At 41.7% G+C, this 8,529-nt stretch overlaps 1 protein-coding gene across 6 annotated transcripts in view; it reads left to right on the top strand.

Moving 5' to 3' along the window:
• The first annotated feature begins 2,737 nt into the window (after nt 1-2,737).
• The window catches only part of PCMTD1 (protein-L-isoaspartate (D-aspartate) O-methyltransferase domain containing 1), a 237,895-nt gene continuing 232,103 nt past the window's right edge, over nt 2,738-8,529 (top strand). For 2 of the 6 annotated variants that reach the window (XM_029591263.1, XM_029591261.1), the window contains exons 1-2: nt 2,933-3,024; nt 4,334-4,406. The gene's annotated coding sequence lies outside the window, so the exon portion shown is untranslated. The other 4 variants (XM_029591264.1, XM_029591260.1, XM_029591262.1 and 1 more) reach the window with 4 other exon arrangements.

Below are 8,529 nucleotides of genomic sequence, written 5' to 3'. Positions count from 1 at the left end.
TGTTTCCTTCCCCCTCCCCTCATCTCTTCCAGTATTGCAGGGAATAGAAGGGAAAGGGGTGATATTGAAGCAGACAATGCAAAAAACATACAAAAAAAGGTTTGAATTACCACAAGTTTTAAAGTTGTGGGCAGGAATGTCAATTCTTAAGGTTTCAACCCTGGTCTTGATGAATGGCACTATTGCTCAAAACTTTTTTGTGCCAATTCAACCCCTTTTTGAGCCTATTTCCAAGGGCTTAATTTCAGGCAGGACAAACCAGAGCAGCATTATACCAACTTTTTTCTGGGACCCAAGAAAGCAGAGCAGAGCCAACAGTTCTGGCTCCCCCTGAGGAAACAGAAAACACCCAGTAGTTGCATGGATCACTTATGGCCCCCTTGGCCCTTAGAGGAAGAAGAGGTGCTTACCTTGAGACAAGGGCAGTCACATGGCTCAATTTGGGTATGTGTGTGTGTGTGTGTATATGTGAGTTCACACCTGGCCCTGGTTCTGTCCCTTTGCAAAGGTCAAACCTGGCCATGGCCTCACCTATTTCACCCCTCCCCTCCTCTTCCTGTCTACAAATTAAGCCTTAGTACTCGAACATAAAGACTGAGGGGGCTCACGAGGCAACACCTGAGCAGGATTTCCCGCAAATGCTCAGTAGAAAGGTCCGTTCAATACTGCTGGATGACATGAGCCACAATGGATATCGGCAAACAAAATGCTTCCTGATTTTTTTTAAAAAGTATTACCCATTAGCTTCAAGACATGTCCTATTACTACTGGAATAGGACCTGTTCCACTCCACTCACGATTTTATAGACCTCTATATCTCCTCTCAGCCATCTCTTCTTCAAGCTGAAGAGCCATATCCTGTTTTGTCTTTCCTCATAGTCCAGCCCTATTATCATTTTGGTCATTCTTCTCTGCACCTTTTCAAGTTGTTATATCTTTTTTGAGATGGGGTGAAAAGAACTGCACACAATACTCAAGGTGCAGTTGCACCATGGATTGACAGTCTTTATATCTTGCTTTATTTTCTATTTCTTTCAATACCTAGCACTCTTTTTTGACCCCCACTGACTCCAAAATCCTTTTCTTGGGTGGTTATTCCTAATATGGAACCCAACATTGTGTAACTATAGTTTGGATTATTCTTCCTTCTATGGATCACCAGGGCCTTTGGGCGCATTAGGCAGACTAGGCGGCTACTTAGGGTGCCAGAAGAGGGTAGGGCACAGCATTTTTTAAAGCAGTGAACAAGGGTGGAGAGGTGAGTATGGTGTGGTGACAGAGATGTGGGCTAGGCATAGAGCTAGGAAAGGTCGCAGTGTGTGAATAGAGCTTTGGAGGTTCGTAGTGTGCGACCTGCAGGGTTCTGGTTGTTGGTGGAGAGAGATCACATGATGCCATGACGCCATTGCTGCCTAGGGTGGCTGCAGACCTTTGCACCAGCACTGTGCATCATTTGCATTTGTCCACAGTAAATTGCATCTTCCATTTAGAAGCACAATCCCCCAATCTTGTAAGGGCCTATTAAAATTCCTCACAATTGTTTTTTTTTAACTATTTTGAACAATTTTGTGTTATCTGCAGATTTGATCACCTCCTTCATCACTCCCTTTTTCAAATAATTTATAAATATAGTAAAAACTTTTGATCCCAGTACAGATCTCTGGGGCACTGCATTATTTACCTTTCTCCACTGACAGAAATGGTAATTCAGTTCTACTCTCTTTTTACTATCTTTTAATCAGTCACCAAGAAACGTCCATATTAATTGTCCCTTCTGCCTACTTATCTAGAAACTTTTTGAACTTGCTTCCTTTTTCTCATTGGAAAAAGCAGAATGTGGAGGCCGTCTTTGGCTGCAACCTGGTACTTTATTTTTTAGAAAATTAGGTCTACCTTCTGCTATCCTAAATATATATATATATATATATATATATATATATATATATATATATATATACTATGAAATCAGCACAATAAAGGCATATAGCCTAGATCTCAAAATGAGTATACAGACGACTAATTATTAAGCTGAATGGCATAAGCATGTAATATTGAGATGAAGTTTCCTTAGCAGACAAAAGAGCACCCAAGCTTCACTTCATCTGAAATATCAGCAAATGTTCGGAACTCAAAGCCTAATTAGTAGTGTGCTAACTAGAGAAAAAGAGACTTATAGATCTTCAGAGGGATAACCGTGTTAGTCTGGTGTAGCAAAAATGACAAGAGGCAGGTGGCACCTTATAGACTTAACCAATTTATTGAGGCATAACCTTTCTAGGAGAGTCTGACAAGTGGACTCAGATATTTTGGTGCTCTCTGTTGCCAGACTTTGGCAACATTAAACAGGCCGGATAAGACAGAGCTAGCTGTTAACTTGCTTATCGACTGAAACTTCCACCAGTTATTCCTATTTATAGCATGTCACTACAATCCCGACTAATACAAGCCTATTAAAAAGACTTGAAAGAACCCAACTTTACAGATCTCGAGCTCGTTCTAATCACGAGTTTCAGCATTCACCTTCTTATTGTTATTTCTCGGGCCTGCGTAGCGTCACAGACAGCACGCTAGAGGAAGAGGTTGGGGTGGGGGCGGGGAAAGCAGCTCCTTTCGTACACCACAAAAGGCCCAGGCTTCCAGTGAGGTGCAAGTGTCACGACAGCACACTGTCAACAAACAGGCGTTTTTTCCCACCAAACTGAGCTGCATTTTAAATTTATAGGCATTTTTGTCTGCAGCGGGTTTTCAACGCGATGTTGCCAAAAATAAATCACGACTCTTTTTCGCCATTCTTCTATATCCAGCCCTCGTTCATAGTCTGGGAAAGCTGGAAGAATTGTTTTGCGCACGCGCACCAACACATAGACGTCACAGTCTGCCTACCGGCGAGAATCTCTTGAAAACAACGGGCACTTCCGCTCTCGAGGTTGGTATTAATTTTGCGCATGCGCTTTGTGGGCCGACGTTGCTTCTATCTCCGGTGCGGTGTATTGTAGTCTTTCCTGGCTGTAAACAACAGGCAAGGTTTGTGTTAAGAAACAATGGTGGTCTCAGATAAAATAACGTGATGGGTGGCATGAAATATTTAACCATATTTATTGTACCTAGTTAATATTTTTTTCTTTCATGGCTGTAGTATGTTATGGTGTGAATATACGTATTGCGCTGTCGTAACGCTGTTGGGGAGGAAAGTGGCAGCTGACTGAGGCTGGTCGGGGATGGAAGGGCCTGGGTTACAGAAGATGCTGTGAGAACAGCGGGATCGGGAGCGCGCTGAGTGTTGGGGCCAGGGGTGAACCGTTGCTCGATTCTTGCACTCACGGTGATGGAATGAACATATTTCTATAACTAATGGGTGATTGCCCTGCGGTTGCCATGGGAACGTGAAGCCCGAGCATGGCAGTATGCCTGAGAGTCCAGAGGCACTGAAGCATAGCTGTAGTTTGGGGAGGGTATTGCCCCCCCCCCCCCCCAAAGTGGTCCAGGTGCTAGTGAGGAATCGCCAACCCTACCTGTTGTTTTCCCCTCCCCCATACTAAGTATATCTATGCACTGAAGTTTGCTTAATAAAGTCACTTAACCTCTCAGAGCTTTGGCATTGTCAGCGAAGTTAGTTTTACTTTCTGAACTCCCCTTAAAATAGGCAGATGCTTGCTGGAATTCAATAATATTTTAGGATTTTGTTTAAAATTACAAAAGGTGTACGGGTTTTCAAGTTGGAGATATGCCCGTGCATTTTAATGCTGAATAATAACGGTACTGGAATTTTGTAGGAACATTTTTTTTTAAAGATAATTTATAGCTTGATTATTGGAAGTATAGAGAGTCTACTTTGTGCATAAGATGATGTCTGCTGAAAAGGTTATTAATCACTGGTTCAAACTGAACTGCTTGGTCATATAGGATACGTTGTGATAGAAATGCTAGGATCAGCACATACAAAATAACATGATAGGAATGGTAAGTTAAATCAAACTGTCTCTTAGTTGGCTCATGGTTTACTGAGTTTTTAAATAGGTTTCTCCTAAACTGTACATTATTGTGATTCCCCTATTAGTTTACTTGAATATGTAGAAATTAGAGTCAACAAACAAGTTATAGGTGATAATTTTTATTGGACAAACATAAAGCTAGTCATCACCCACAACCTGTTTGCTTACTCTTATTTTTGCTTACACTGCACAGAATATATCTTCTGGTTGGTTAAAAGTGCTAAGTTCTAAATAGATAAGTCCCCGAATATGTGGTTCTGTCTCCCAGGCCTCTTCTCTTTCTCAGCTATCACAAGGAAACAGTCTTTGTAGAATAATTAGCGCATTCTTTTTATTGTTAGGAGCTTGTCAGTTACAGCACATATTTACAGAAAGAAAGGCTAGATGGCAAACGCAGAGATACAGAAAATCATGGTAAGCAAAAACACAGGAAAGGGGGTGGGGGATGATGTGTACTGCCTTTTCTGTGATACATGTTATATATAGGAGCAAATCACACATTTACATATTATTTCCTCATTATTATAACTTTGCATACATGGCAACAAGTTAGCTATGCCCATATCTGGCAACATCACTACATTGATTTGATATTGGTAGAAAATTGATATAATCATCTCAGAATTACTTAGTCTATGGTGCCATCTAATGGATACAAACCACACAGATCCAAAAGTTACTGCAGTATTTTTCTTAACCTTTTGCCTATATTTACTCTCCCATTAATATAGCAAAATGTATTATTGTTTGCTACATTTGTATACCTGTGTGCATAACTTTTGTTTCTTCCCATGCTCACATATTGAGAAGAGTCTGTCTATAGCTTACATGTCCTTATCTTAAAGGAAGATACTTCCTTGCTGGTTCCCATATTTCCAGCTTTCGTGGTTAGCACACTGATAATCTTTTGACTGGCAGAGACCTGTAAATATCACATTTTCCGTACTTGGGATAAAAAAAAAAAAAAGGAGAGACTTGGTCTGAAAATTCATAGATTCTAGTAATTGTCATTAGTAGGAGAGACTCAATACGGGTCAAGTGTATCTCAGGTTGCATTTCTTTCTTTCTTTATTACCCACCCTTCCTAAATAGTAAAGAAGAAATAGCAGAAATATTAAACAAATTCTTCAGTTTGATGTTTACTAAAGAAGACCCTGGTGAAGGATCGTCACTAGTTAACAAGAAATTGGAGGGGGGTGGAGTAGACGAAACACCATTTACAAAAGAAGAATGTATGGGAAAACCTAGAAAAACTGAAAGTGGACAAAGTCATGGGGCCTGATGAGGTTCAGCCCAGGATACTGAGGGAGCTCAAATGTGCTGGTGGGTCCACTGTGTGACCTGTTCAATAGATCCCTGGAAATGGAGTGGTGCTGAGTGATTGGAGAACAGCAGTAGTGGTCCCGTTTCACAAGAGTGGGAGCAGAGAGGAGGCTGGAAACTACAGGCTGGTTAGCCTCACCTCAGTGGTAGGAAAAGTAATGGAGATGCTGCTGAAGGAAAGAATAGTGAACTATCTACAGCAAACAATAGCTAAAGGACAAGTAAACTTTCAGAAAGTATCTTGCCCTACCCAGCTTGACCTAGGTGTAAACTGTTTAACTCCCTCCCACCCACCCCTAGGTTTGTATTTCTAATGTAGTCATCCTAACTTCATAATTGGCAACAAGATAAATTAGTAAATTGATTATTCCTTAGGTGTACCAATCAAATAACTTAACTGAGTACTATTCAATGCAACTGCTGTGGAGCCTTTATATTGAGGGTAATCATATGGAAACTTAAGGCTTGCCCCTCTTGTTCAAAACTCTCTACCTTGGAAAAGGAGCTGGATGACTTTAAAGCTGAATTAGCTTCAATAAAGAGAGTCTCAGCCACTGTACATTATTCAGGAAATAATTTCCCCTTACCACTGAATAACCAAAACTCAAGAAAAAAGAGATTTACTGTGGGCTCAGGTAGGATAAGACCTGTAACCCACAGACACCCATTATTGAAAGCTTTGCAGCCCACAACTCTATCCCCCCACTCACACAGGCCAATAAGGAACTTAAAAAGTATTACAGTGGGCTCTGGTAGAATTAGACCTGTGTTCCGGAGACACACACTGTATCAAGTGCAACAAGTACAAAATGCCTTCTCTGTATTAAATTCTGAAGAAGTCCTTGAGAAAAAGATTGAAGTGTTATCGGAAAAGAGAGAAAAAACACAATGCATACAGAAATTCCAGATCAGAAACCAAAGAAAAAAGCTCACGGTGATGGATGACTCAGTCATCAGAGGCATTAATCTCTTCCCTTGCACAAATGCAAAGAGAAAAGTGGATAACAAAACTCAACTAAATAAGTCACAAAAGGAGTCCAGGAACAGCAGTAACCTGAACGAAGAAAGCTGGAAAGCTATGAGCACAAATGCTCGTAGTTTGGGTAATAAAATCCCAGATCTGCAAGCCCTAATGGTGGAGGCGGACTTGGACATTGTTGCTGTCACGGAAACGTGGTTTACGGAATCTCATGACTGGGATACGGCAATACCAGGCTATAACTTGTTAAGGAAGGACAGAGAGGACAGGAAAGGGGGAGGAGTGGCTCTTTATGTCAGAAACAATATCCAAGCATCTGAGCTGCAAGGAAGATGGGGCAATGAAGAAGCACTATGGGCCGACTTAAAAAAAGATGGGGCATCCATTTTTATTGGAGTGGTTTACAGGCCTCCAAACCAAAAGGAAGAGCTGGACAGAGATCTGGTTGAAGACATCCACAGGATAGGAAAGAAAGGAGAAGTGGTGATCGTTGGAGACTTTAATATGCCAGATGTAGACTGGAGAATCCCATCTGCAGAATCTAATAATAGTAGAGAAATAGTAGATGCCCTGCAAGTAGCTTTGTTCAAACAAATGGTAATGGAACCCACGAGAGAAGGAGCTATACTCGACTTAGTGCTCACTAATGGAGATAATGTCTCAGACGTCCAGGTGGGTGCCCACCTCAGCACCAGTGATCATCAAACGGTATGGTTTAATATCACAAACAGGACACAGAAAAGAAGCACAAAAACCCAAGTATTTATATTCAAAAACACAGACTTTGATGAAATGGGGAAGTACCTGGAGGAAGAACTAAAAGGCTGGGAGAAAGAGAGAGATGTGAATCAACAGTGGACCAATCTAAAAGGAGCAATTACCAAGGCAACTAATCTATATGTTAGAAAAGTAAAGAAAAGCAAAAGAAAAATGAAACCTATCTGGTTCTCAAAGGAGGTGGCTGACAAAATAAAGGCTAAAAGAACAGCGTTCAAGAAATATAAAAGATCCCAAAAGGAGGAGCACAAAGAAGAATATCTGGTAGAACTGAGGGAGATAAAAAAATCAATCAAGATGGCAAAAAGTCAAGCGGAAGAGAGGATTGCCAAGGAGGTAAAGAGTGGTAACAAAACATTTTTCAGATACATCAGTGATAAGAGAAAAGTTCAAAGTGGTATATTGAAATTGAAAGGTGGAAAGGATCAATGTGTGGAGAGAGACGAAGAAATGGCAGAAATATTAAATGAATACTTCAGTTCTGTGTTCACTAAAGAGGACCCTGGAGAAGGACCGTCACTAGTTAACAAGAAACTGGAGGGGAATGGAGTAGATTTAACTCCATTTACAGTAGAAAATGTATGGGAAGAGCTGGTGAAACTGAAAGTGGACAAAGCCATGGGGCCTGATGAAGTTCATCCCAGAATACTGAGGGAGCTCAGAGATGTGCTGGCGGGTCCGCTGTGTGACCTGTTCAATAGATCCCTAGAAACAGGAGTGGTGCCGAGTGATTGGAGGAGAGCGGCGGTGGTCCCGCTTCACAAGAGTGGGAACAGAGAAGAGGCTGGTAACTACAGACCGGTTAGCCTCACTTCGGTGGTGGGAAAAGTAATGGAGTCACTGTTGAAAGAGAGAATAGTGAACTATCTACAGTCGGGAGAATTGCTGGACCAGAGGCAGCATGGATTCACCATTGGAAGATCCTGACAGACAAATCTGATTGACTTTTTTGACTGAGTAACCAAGGAATTGGATCATGGAAGAGCGCTCGATGTCATCTACTTGGATTTCAGCAAAGCTTTTGACACTGTCCCGCACAGGAGACTGGTGAATAAAATGAGAAGCTTTGGAGTGAGTGCCGAGGTGGTGGCCTGGATTGCAAACTTGGTTGACGGACAGAAGACAATGTGTGATGGTAAATGGAACTCTCTCTGAAGAGAGAGTGGTTTTAAGCGGTGTACCGCAGGGATCGGTGTTGGGACTGGTCCTTTTCAATATCTTTGTGAGCGACATTGCGGAAGGGATAGAAGGTAAGGTATGTCTTTTTGCGGATGACACTAAGATCTGCAACAGAGTGGACTCGCCGGAAGGAGTGGAGAATATGAGACGGGATTTAAGGAAGCTGGAAGAGTGGTCGAAGATATGGCAGCTGAGATTCAATGCCAAGAAGTGCAGTGTCATGCATATGGGGAGTGGAAATCCGAATGAACTGTATTCGATGGGGGGAGAAAGGCTGAT

This window comes from Rhinatrema bivittatum, chromosome 2 (assembly GCF_901001135.1).
Source record: "Rhinatrema bivittatum chromosome 2, aRhiBiv1.1, whole genome shotgun sequence".
NCBI classification, from domain to species: Eukaryota; Metazoa; Chordata; class Amphibia; order Gymnophiona; family Rhinatrematidae; genus Rhinatrema; species Rhinatrema bivittatum.
The sequence above is the reverse complement of the archived record's forward strand: the minus strand, read 5'-3'. Positions and strand labels throughout refer to the sequence as shown.